The following is an 11,964-nucleotide window of genomic DNA, read 5'->3' as shown; positions in this document are numbered from 1 at the left end:
ATATTTCAAGGCTCCCAATACGAATGAAGTAGGCCCCTGAGTTGCTTCAAGAACTTGTTCTCCTATGTGTAGAGGGAACAACATTAATTTCTCTGTGCTGTTTTGGAGGAATACTGCATAGCAAAGGGCTTCTTTCTCTGCTCATTTACTATACAGGATCAGTATGATTTCAAAGAAAGCACCCAACCTGGCAGGACCAAGCCTGCCACCCTGTACCTGCTCAGGCCCTTTACCCTATGCTGTGCAAAGATTCAAACCAGAGACTTTCCCAGATATCACTGACATTAAAAGGAGGAAGCAAAAGGTGTAACTCTGTCTGAGTCTTTGATAAAAGGATTAATTTAATTTAAAACTGTACACTTTGCTCATTTAACTATTTAACTTTTTTTTTTTTTTTTTTTTTTTTTTTTTTTTTTTTAAGGAAATATAAACCAACACTGTAATTGTACCTTGGCCCGTGGGGAATAATATCCCAGCAATAACGTCTCTACTGAAAGTCTAGTAGCTTAAGATCTCTGTGGGGCTGCTTCTTTCACGGCAAGACCTATAATTAGCCATCCATTATGGCATTGAGCAGTGATCCTGAGGAAGCCTATATTTTCCCCCCAAGCACCCTACACATGCCAGAGAGCAGCTAGGGAATGCTCTGGAGTTCACCCTCCCTCTCAACACAGGCATCTCAGGGAGACCCTCCCTGGTGCCCCTTTGCCAGGCTCTTCAGCAGGAACACCCTGTGGGCACCTCAGTGCTCTCAGGTGTCTTTTACTTGGCTCACACTGTGAACACTGGGATTGCTACAATCTGGGTCCTAAAGCCATGGTGCTGTTATCTGAGCTGCTCTCCCACCTTCTTTTTGCTTTGGGATGAGCAAAGACAGCAGCTTTCTGGTTAGGAAGGATGGGAAGCACTACGCCATCCTTTCCTCAGCCTTTGGAACAAAGTTCTTGGCTTTGGAGATGGAGATGGCTGAGTGGTGCTGCTACAGGTCTAGCAGTCTGTGCCTCCAGGCAGCAAATGCTTTCCTAGCATGGCTGGAGGGCATAAGCGCATACTTCCAGGGTATTTTACTGGCCAAATTGAGGATGGATGAAACGGTGCATACAAAGAAGGCCTGGCCGAATGATTTTCCCCGTGATTTTGGGAAAGATTTTTGCTCCCTTTAAAATAAATAAGCAGTTTTATCAGGTAAAATGCTACAAACATGTAAACTGTTTCACACAGCAAATCCTACATTTGAATTGCTTTGTATTTTCCAAAGCAGTTTCCCAGTATTACTGTCTAAAACTCTTTCTGAATTAGAAGGGAATTTATAAATTGTTTTAGTTACTTAGAAACAGTGTTAGCAGGTTTTGAGTATGTGAGGAAATAACTGGCTGAAAAACTCCTTTCTATGTGTAATCTTTGTTAACATTAATGCAAACCTCTCTGCAAAAGTGTCCTGGAGAACTCTGGTGATGGACACAGGGCTGAGGACACCAGTTCTCGTCTTGACACATTTAAAGCATTGAGACCAATGTACAGACAGTCCCCAGATGTGCCAGACTTCACCCCTCACAGAGCTTCCTCTGAACTGACAGCCATCCTAAGCCTGTATTTAGAAAAGACATTGAATTCCTACTGTGAAAGCTCCAGACTGACTTCCGATGGTGATTGCCAAGATGGGCTCTCCAAGGCTCAGCAGCCCTGGGAACACTGTTTCATGGCAGCTGTTCTGTTACTACCTTCTAGCACTGTGTGCAAGGCAAAGCAAACAATGTTTTTACAAGCACTTCATTACTACAGATCAATGCCATCACACACTCAAATTTGCTTTTCATGGACTCAGTGCAATGGGCACAAAGATGGTTTCTCTAAAGTACCAAAAATCCGTGATCAAGAGCATGAAGGAATGCAAGAGAGGTAGTTCTCTGCTAGATTTTTAAATGTGATTACTTCTCACGAGCAATATTGTACATTGATCCTCACCAGCCTACTGCCACTGTGAGAAACAAATCCATGACCTGCCTCAGATGTAGGTACACTTTGTCATGTGTCTTTAACAAAGAAATGGATCCAGAGAGAAGTGAGGTTTGACTTAAAGAACAGGCCCTGTTTTTCTGAAATTCCAGATGATAACACTGAGTCGAAGGTTTGAACTAAATGTTAGTGTAAATCTCTAGACATTGCAATAGGTCAGGCTTGAAAAAAAGCAGTTTATGTTACCAGAGAGATGCCATTTCTTTATCTAGCAATTTTATCTGTTGAAGTATACCTCATATTACTCATTCAGCAATGTCAAGGACTGATCTTCTTCCAGGCATCTTTGGAAACATGAGGGTAATTTTCACAAGGCATAGGAAATTTATAATTTTTAAAAAATGGAGTGATCTTACTTCTTGGACATTCAATGTTATTGGTTCTCATACTCAAGAAACCCCTACTTTGATCTTATATTGTAGCCAAATTTTTATGTTCTGTTCTGTGATTTTCATAGGAGTTTATTAGGTGTTAATAACCAGTTCATATCTGTGATAATAAATTACCTACATAATTTTGAAACCCTACTAGGGTGCTGCAAAGTGATCATATTGACATTCAAGGTAGGAATCCAATATATGCAGTGGCAAATGTAAAAGTTGTATTTACTTGGGTAGCTGGGAACACCCATGAAAGCAAAGGAGAAGAAATGTATGATATTCTTGGGGAAAAGGAAGTTGTCTAAAGACCAGACAGTGGATCAGGAGCTTTCTGGATCTGTTAACTAAGCAGTTCTTCTCGTTGCTGGCCTCAACAAAGGCTCAACACAGCTGCCCATGTACGCGGGGTGGTGGCACCTGAGATGTCCTGTGGAGTGTGCCTGACCCCAGTGTGCCACTTCAAAAGGCAGTGGGTCCCCTCAAGGTCCTGTATCAGGCCTGCCAAGCTCACATGGACATCTCGCCTAGCACAGCTTAAAAGGCAGTAGGCACATGTAGGCAGGAAAATGAATACAGCTCTTCAGAGGATCTTGTACTCATTTAAAATCACAGGCAGAAAAAAACAACACTAAAAGATCTCATCTTTGAGACCACATAAAAGAAAGTTGCAGGGTGATTTTCTGATTTCAGGTTATTATGGTAACCTGTTTTCTTCTGGGGAAAGAAGACAGATACAAACGTCCAGTGCCTGGTACCCATGCAATTATTTACTTCTACATGATCTGAGAGCAAAAATACTATTTTTCTACTTACTTCATACACTTGCATGTCACCAGAAAAAAGAATCATGTCATGTGAAGATTGCCATACAGAGTCAAACCAGCTGTGTTTTTACCTATAAACAGAACATACCTGTGTAGGGGCTATATGGTATAATAAGTAAAAGCCATCAAAGGCACTGTTCCTCTGACTTTGAAGCAGGCCTGCGTTTTGAGGGCAGGATCAAAAATCTGGGGCCTCACACAGTAGATCTGTTGGATGAAAGGGGCCAGGCTGAAGAGGTAAAGAAAAATCCCCAAACACCTCATTTTCTTGAACAAACGGATCCTGTTAAGTGTAAATACAGTGACTGTAGCTTCCCAGAGCTCTCCAGCTCCTCCTGAGAACATCCTTATCAACATCCTTATCAAAACCTTTTCGCGATGATGGCTGTGATTAGCATACAAGTAGCATGAGGCAGAAAGAAGCTGAGGTGCAGAAATGTAGTTGTGCAGACAATCTCAGCTGCGCACTGACCAATGCTGCATTTGGGATTCTCTGATTGAAATCTTCAGGGAGTTCCATGTTCAATCACTTTGTTTTGAACAAAAACTACGGCTTGTTCACACTGTTTCTCACTCCCTTCTTAATTGTCAGAAATTAATACCCTTGACACGCTCTTAAACCACACTGTTTGGCAACTATTTTACAGTGTAGGCAAACATTTGAGCTTAGTGCTAAATATGCGGGTGCTGTACATACACAAATAAAGACTGTCTCTTTCTCAGAGATCTTACAGTCTGAAAGATAAAAGATGAAAGAGTGCTTGGAAAGATGAGTAACTGGGGGGATTGTGGGAGGGGTTCACCTCAGTTAAAATATAAAAACCTGGATAACATTCAAAGAATGTACAGATTTTGGTCCTGGAAGTGTGCATTTTTTTATGTATAACTGTTTTGTAATTAAGAAAAAAGCTGAAAGTGTTGACATTTTCTTGTGCCTGGTTTTGCTAGTACTGAGTTAGCATGTTGCTGCTAATTCTCCTGACACCCCCAAGCCATCCTGCTACAGACTTCCTCTGCACAAAGCTCAACACTCTCGTTCAAACCACTGGCCCTGCTTGGGCTTGGACGTTGAGAGGGGCTAGATTTGGAGACCAGATGTCTCTTGTATATGATGGATAACTTTACATTGAAATACAAGAAATTTTTAGCCTTTTTTACTTGCATATAATTAGGAAGGTTATGAGTCACAAAGTAAACAGAAATAAATGTGATGCAATCAGCATGTGCAATTCCATTATTTAATTTTGCAAACATTTCTTCAAACCAAACCTATCTATCTTCAGACATCAAGCATGGGTTAAACACAGGGACCCCCCAGACACAAGGGTACTGAGCTGCTCTCTCCTTGAGAAGGAGTAGCTGGGGCACAGCAGCAGGGTGCTCAGCACTGCCCACGACCCTTGCTCCTAGTTGCCTCCAGGTTTCTAGACATTCAATTTTTTTGCTCCTGGAGATGGAGGGACTTGTCATCAGGTAGCACTTTTCATGGTACAGCTATGGTGCAGTAGATATCCATGGGCTGTAATTTCTTCATATGTCACCTTTCATGTGACACTTGCATCCACAATGAAAGAAGAAAGATTAATTCTTTTTTCATTCTTATTTTGGTTTAGTACACATCAGATGGTGCCTCTCTTGGTTTTTGGGATCACACCAGGATAGCTTGTTCCTCAAACAATGTTTGACATCAAACTTAACTGCAGATCACTGAGATGACAGAGATCATTTTGCTTTAGCAGTGTCAGAAGAGTTCAGATAGTGATGGGAATGATGTAGCTGCAGCTTTTTTTTTAAATCTAACAAAGTGCTAGCAGGATGCCCCATGCATATGAAACAGGCAATCCCTGGCACACGGATGTTGTGTGTCTGTTGTAAAGGCAAAGGCTGACATCGCCTTGTGAATCCAAGTGACACACTTGGGGCCATCCACATTTTGATTTCAAGCCAGTGAAAACCAGATTTTCTTTTTGCTAGAGTTGCTGAAAGGTTGGTGAAGTAGAAGGCAGCTAGCGCCAAGGTAGAACTATGCATGTTTCTTGTCTTCAAGTGATGCATTCCAGAGTTCTTCATTTAATCATCCAGAGATAAATAAGCTACTACTTATTAAAAACTAATTATGTTTTAAGCAGCCCAGCTAAAAGATAATCTCTGTTACAGAATTCCTAGTGGCAAAACATCCAGGATTTTTTACATGTAAAATCATGAAACTGTTGATGCTTTTGAAGTTTTAACACACTCATGCATTTGCTTGAAAACTACTATGGAAGCAGTAAACACTCTTGTTTGGATCTGATTCTTCAAGGTGCAATACAGGTAGCTCTTCACTCAACTTCATGGGCTCGGTTCTCACAAGTCTGACATAGCTGATAATATTTTTGAACTATATGTTTGACAATCAATGCAATTAAAAAAAAAAAAAAAGGATCTGTGGTTTTAGCATCGATTAGTCTCCTCACCAAAAATTACATTCCCAGTTAGAATACTGAAGAGGCTTAACAAAGACACTTTGAAGGGAAAGAAACTCCAACACAATGCCTTTTTCTTTTGCTTCTCTAATTGCTGCAGATGTTGTGCAGCTGCACCTATGAAAAGTTAAATATCACGTCTCTGTAACATTTTTGATCTTCATTAATTATAGCTCAGAAAACCTTACAAAAAGCAGCCTGCCTCTTTAATACAAATAAGATTAATTGCATGGGTGTTCAGAAAATGAGCCACCAGTAGTTAAACAAAAAATGTTTGTCTTTAAGCAGCCCTTGAATGATTTTTTTTTTTTTGAAACTGTTACAGGAAGTGAAGAGGCTGCCAAATTGCTATGCCCGTGAGCCCCACTCTCATTATCAGCCTAAACGAACGCACACACCCCATCACTTTCATCCTCTTCCAGGTCCAAGAAAAAGAAAAAAGAAGGCAAAAAAACCCAACCAACCCTCCACACAAAGAGGTGTCTCTGAAGTCTGGAATGCACCCTGGCTGTTTGAAGACAAGATTTATACCTGACACCCTCCTTTAAGCTCATTGTTGAGACTCGCCTGCGTTCAAGTCAACCGCAGACTGGCTGCTGCAGGTACCTCATCTTACAACAACCACATCATCCAAGATAAATGCACCAGGAATTGCTATCACTTTGAGGTGAAAAAAAAATAAATGGGTGGAGGGGAGCAGAAATCAAACCTCTGATGCAGGTAGTGGGTGGAGGAAAAGACAGACGGACGTGAAGGAGTGTGTAAGGGTGTGACCAGGGAAGAAGCCAGCGACAGCCGCCAGCCTGCGGTGTGGGGCGCAAGGATGAAATGGCTGTGGCTGCCTGTGTGGGCACCTGTGTTTTGGCCCAGCATCTCCTTGCCTTTGGCAACCAGGCTGTGGGACCAGGCATTGGGCGGGATCCTTAAGCCACCCCAGTGCCAGGGAAGCGGTAACCACTCGCGTGCTTGTGAAGGACTGGAAGGAGCTTTTTGACTTGGTGGGAGACAATGAGAAGGACTGTTGCCATCAATTCATGTCATTCCCATGTTTTCTGATGCAAGCCTGATTTCTTCATTTTAGGATCCTGTCCCTAAGTAAGCTGTGGTTAGCTACTTTAATTCAGCTTCTTAAATTTCTCTGGAGGAAAACTCTTGGTAGTAAGGACTTAATTTTACACTGGATCTGTCTGGTGGGAGGCAAAGCCATAGAGCACTGAGATAGGTGAAGCAAACAATAGGAGAGACAGAAGAGTGTGCTCAGGACAGTGTCAGGATGTAGAGAAATACAGCTGAACCTCCTAGAGCTCAGGCTGCTGAAACTCTAGGATTGGAAGGAGTTGAGCTGGTTGTTGAAGGCTTTGAAGCGATGCAGGCAGAGAATGTCTGTCATAATGAGAGAATAACACTTGGCAATTGGCAGAGATACTTATTGCCTATATCATACCATTGCTCAAAGGCCCAATAAGGTTGGGGTGTAAGGATGCAATTTGCGGTGTAGAACCAGCTAAGGAGCATTTTCCAGGGTGAAGAATTACCATGGCATTTGCAATAATGCCCCATTAATCCAGGGCATTCAAAAATGGTTTTGAGAAGATGTTCTGAAATTAAACTGATAGAGAAAAGAAGGCAGAAAAGATGACAGCATAGGTAGTTAATGCAAAACTTTAGAGTTAGAAAAACCTGCCCTTCTGAAGCATTTCATAATGCCTATCTTGGATCCAGAAATTGGAAAGCAATACGGGATTAGCAAATCTAAGGTTCCTACACAGGTTTGACCTGCTGTTGGGCAGGACCCATCAACTGTTCTGGATTTAACCCAACAGAAAGATCTTTCTTTGGTTTTCTGGTTCTCCTTTGTCAAGCAGTTAAGTCTCAGGGCTTTACAGGGCTTCTTCCAAAACTTATGGGCTGACAGGGATGTTTGAGATCTGGGAAAAAGGAGCTGGTTTAATCCATTTCAGTTACAGACCACTTTCTATATTTAGGATTTTAAATTATGTTTCATTAAGAATGCAAATTATGAGCATTTCTAGGACTCCAGGTACGTGCATGTCCCAGCTAGCACATAAGCCTCATGCCACTACAAATCTGAATAAGGCAGGTTAAGTTTGCAGCAGAATTAAAATAGGCAAAAGGGAGGGAAGGAAGAGAGTTTGAACAACACATTCAACATTTGCCAACTTGGGTGGGAGGAAAAACATCTACACTAGCACTGAATTGACACAACTGCATATGAAGCTGCAGCATCAATCTCAGCTTGGTCACAGGTATCCTGTTCCATTTTTTGGAAAACTTACCATTTATAATTATTTTTTAGATTTTTTGGGGGGTTTTGTAATTTTGTTTTGTTTTGTTTTTCTCTTGGGGGATGATATCTTCTACCTGGTAACAGCAAAAGATTCTCAGAGAAATCTGTTTCATCAACCCATGACCAATGTATTTAAGAATGGAGCATGGCTCCGATGCAGCAATCAGGGGAAATGTTGCAGACACTTAGCCTGGAGCCTCCATAATTTGTGACACCAAGCTTCTGAGGAAAGAGCATTCAGTATTTCATTCTGACATTTCAGCTCTTGACAGCACTACAGAATGCTGCTTGAACCTAAAGTCAAATGCAATAAACTGTGCACAGCTTTGCCGAAAAGAAAAAACAAACAACAAAACCAAAACCATGAGCAAGGCCAGTTCAGATTGCCATCACAGGGAGCCTCAGGAGTGGGAAACAGAAATACCTGGCTCTAAGCAGCTGCTTCACTGCTGCCTGCCTATTAAAAATAACAGAATTTTCAAGAAACAGTTACAGGCACTATCATGGCCTTCTGGCCTAAACACGAAATCATAAAACCATTTAGGTTGAAAAAGAACTTTAAGATCATCGAATCCAACTATGAACCCAGCACTGCCAAGTCCACAACCATGTAGAATCATTGCATTCTTCCTTCCCAGAAGCATCTTCAGCGTCTCCCAAAACAAGTTGTAACAAACAGTGATAAAAGACCATCAGAAGATGCAAATATGAAGATGGATGACAAACTTGTACATTAACTGAGATTGTTCACACAATTGTTTGTGATTAACTACTTGGCCAGGGTATAAATGTATTTTGTATTTGTACACAATGTGCATCTGTTGCTGGTGTTGAACAGCTCCTACTGCAATAAAATGCTAAAAAGGTTCCAGGAAACTTCTGTATACTGGTAACCACTGGAACTTTTAAAATTTCTTCTGAGGCAATGAAAAATGGGAATACTTATTTATATGTTATATGTACATATATGTATGCAGAGCTACATGGTAGATCCATAGACACGTTTTAGATAGCTCAAGATAGATTTCTGCAGCCTATGAAATTTTGTTGGTACTTTCTCCCTCCTTTGTGTTTCTGATCTAATAATTTTACAGTTCTGAAAATATAACTTCAAAGTTTGGTGCTCGTTATGTTATTAAGGAATGGGAGCACCAGCAATGAATTAGACAGCAAATGCCCTGGATTCACCAGCAATTCCTTCTCCACCCCCAGAGAGATGCAATCTTTCTCCCTGTACTCCAAGCATTTGCTGGTTTTGTCCTCATTTGGTCCTTTGCCTCTTTATTAACTCAGTTTTCCCTTACCACACATGCTTTGTGGGGCCAATGGCTCCTTTTTAATGCTGTGTGGCTCCTCTGGCTGCCATTCCCCACTCCACTCTAGCTTGAGCAGCACCTCAGTGGAAACAGCAGGTATCCCTTCCCCCTGCCAGCACCCTGTGCTGTTCTCACAGCCATTGCTCATGTCCCTGCTGCTCTTCACACTCTTGGAAGCCCAAACAGGAATTGAGCATCCTCTCCTACAACCCTCATGTTTGCTTCAACCCCGACCCTCTGTTCTACCTGCTCCCTTCATGCACCTGTTCTCCACAGCCATTCAACTCCCCATGGAAAGAAGGTGCTGGACAGAAATCCCAGGAAACTCACTCTCACCTGCTTGGTGCCTATTGCTAGCAGGGCAATGTGGCACCACGTGTCATCAGCCTCTGCCTGCAAAGGGGTGGGCAATGCAAGATCATCTTGCAAATTGAAATATAGCAGCAGTCATGTTTATGACTTGAGAGGGCTGTGAGAAGAGCCTCTTCCTGCCTCCTGGCACACCTGTTTCTCTCCAGGAGTTGAGGACAGCCTGCCTGATTTAGAGCCCCTTGGAGACCCCTAGGCCCTGGTCTGGGGCAGCTCTTAGAGATGGCTTTGACTAATTGTGTTGCTCTGTGTAAGCAGTGGAAAAAGTCATATTTGTAGTGGTAGCAATGTATTCTATAGCAAAACCCTGTAATTTAAAATTATTTTTTTCCATGATTATTTACTTGAAATAAAAAAAAAAAGGTTATAGAAACATAATTTCTAGAAGATAAAACTATCAAGTGAACAACAGCAGCTGAAGAACTACATTTCTTTTACAGCTTGTCTGAAGTGTCACCTTGCAGGGACCTGAGGGCATGTTAAAGTGAAGAGCTTTAAAACAGCGAACAACGAAATCTAATTCTTCTCCAAAAAAGGCAAACAGGAAACTTGTTTAAAGGACAAAGCTTTCAGTGCATAGCAAGTGCTTGTGTTCACATGTGTGCTCAGGTTGCTTTCAGAGTCTGTTTTTTCAGCTCTCTTGGCTCTGTCTCCAAAAGACATCTATAAAAACTCATGTATGTGCGTAAGTGCCAAATGTGTACACAGCATCTCAGTCACTTTGACAGCAAGCGACAGTTAATTCAAACCATGCATTACAGAGAGCTCATCCTTTCATGATAAATGGTGGTATTGATAGATGAGTTATTTTTACATTGAGCTTAATTATATCAAATCTCAGGCCACAAGTGTGCAGCAGAAAGGGTAGCATTTTTCCTTTGTTACTAATAAGCTGTGTTTGTTATTTTTCTTCTGCACTATTCACATGTAATTAAAAGTGACCCAAGCCCACATAAATTATATACCAATTAAAACCCTTTCATCTTTGTTGCTGTGTCATGACATACTGGATATACAAATCTGTTAAAAAAATAAAATAAAAACCAACAAAACTCCCTGCCATAAGACTGCCCTGTCTCTTAGCACCTTATGGTGACATAAGTTTAAAGCCTTGAGGAAACAATGACTGAGTTTGCCTGTCTGCATGGAATCAGTTCTGTACATTTTTCTTGCCCAGATTGTTACATATATAAAGCTCCTCACCTGGATCCCTGATGTCCTGTTTATTTCTCACACATGTATTCTTCTTGTAGGAAGAACTCAAAGCTGTATACAGAGATATAAAACAGTTCTCCCTAATTTATATGCCAAATAAAACAAACTTCTCCAAGAGGGAGTAGCTTTAAATTTAAAACGTAAAGATTGAATTGTGCTGCTCCCGCTCCCAAAGCGGCATCAGCAGCTGGCTGAAGTCAGCATGCCTACTAACAGAAAGGTCTATTAGCTCAGTCAGCAGTTTCTCCACCAAAACCAATTAGTTTACAATACAAATGTCAGTGTTCAGAAAACACTATAGTTACTGTAGAACATTTAAACTTCAAAGCCACTCAAAAGCCTGGAAATACAAACCTAAGATGACCACATTGGTACCACCTATTAACCCTTCACTGAAGTTGCCCTGCAACATCTTTCTCCTAAATCTCTGCTGTGTTCTCTGCTTGCACTCCGAATAATTGTTCATTAACAGATTAAAATGTATTTCTATAACTTTAATAAGGACTAAAGGCTTGATTACAGGGTATGGTTAGCACATTTCAGAGGAGTATATGGTTTCCACAGATCAATTTATTGGTGCAGGTGTATGACACACTTTGAGTAAAATGGGACAACATCAAATACTCCCTCTTTAATTTGTTTAATTTGGAACAGGGAGCTGAATTTCCAACACCTGCATCTCAAGAGAGTGCCAAAGCTATGGGGTTAGTGGATATTTGCAGGAGGGCTACTTTGTGGTTTTGGTTTTTTTAAACTGGGTGTATTTACCTAAACTTTAAGTGGATTCCAAAGCAAATGGTCTTTGTGTGTCCATGAAACAATTTCCCACACACTTCCACAGCTTAATTGTGCACCCCCAGCCCCTTTCCCCTAGGGACCCCAGACGTTTCATGGTGCACTACAGCATGTGACAAGGGTGCCTTGTGTGCCACTGACAAATGCACATGGCAGCAATGTCTTTGCAAATGTCCCAGTGAGAAGAGCTTCATCTGGAGCTGGCTATTGTCCACAAGACACTGAAAATCAGAAATCATTCTTCATGCTTGCTAGTGTTCCTGGAGCTATTTGCCT

This window comes from Pyrgilauda ruficollis, unplaced genomic scaffold (assembly GCF_017590135.1).
Source record: "Pyrgilauda ruficollis isolate IOZ18807 unplaced genomic scaffold, ASM1759013v1 scaffold22, whole genome shotgun sequence".
Classification (NCBI taxonomy): Eukaryota; Metazoa; Chordata; class Aves; order Passeriformes; family Passeridae; genus Pyrgilauda; species Pyrgilauda ruficollis.
This window is presented reverse-complemented; position numbering follows the sequence as displayed.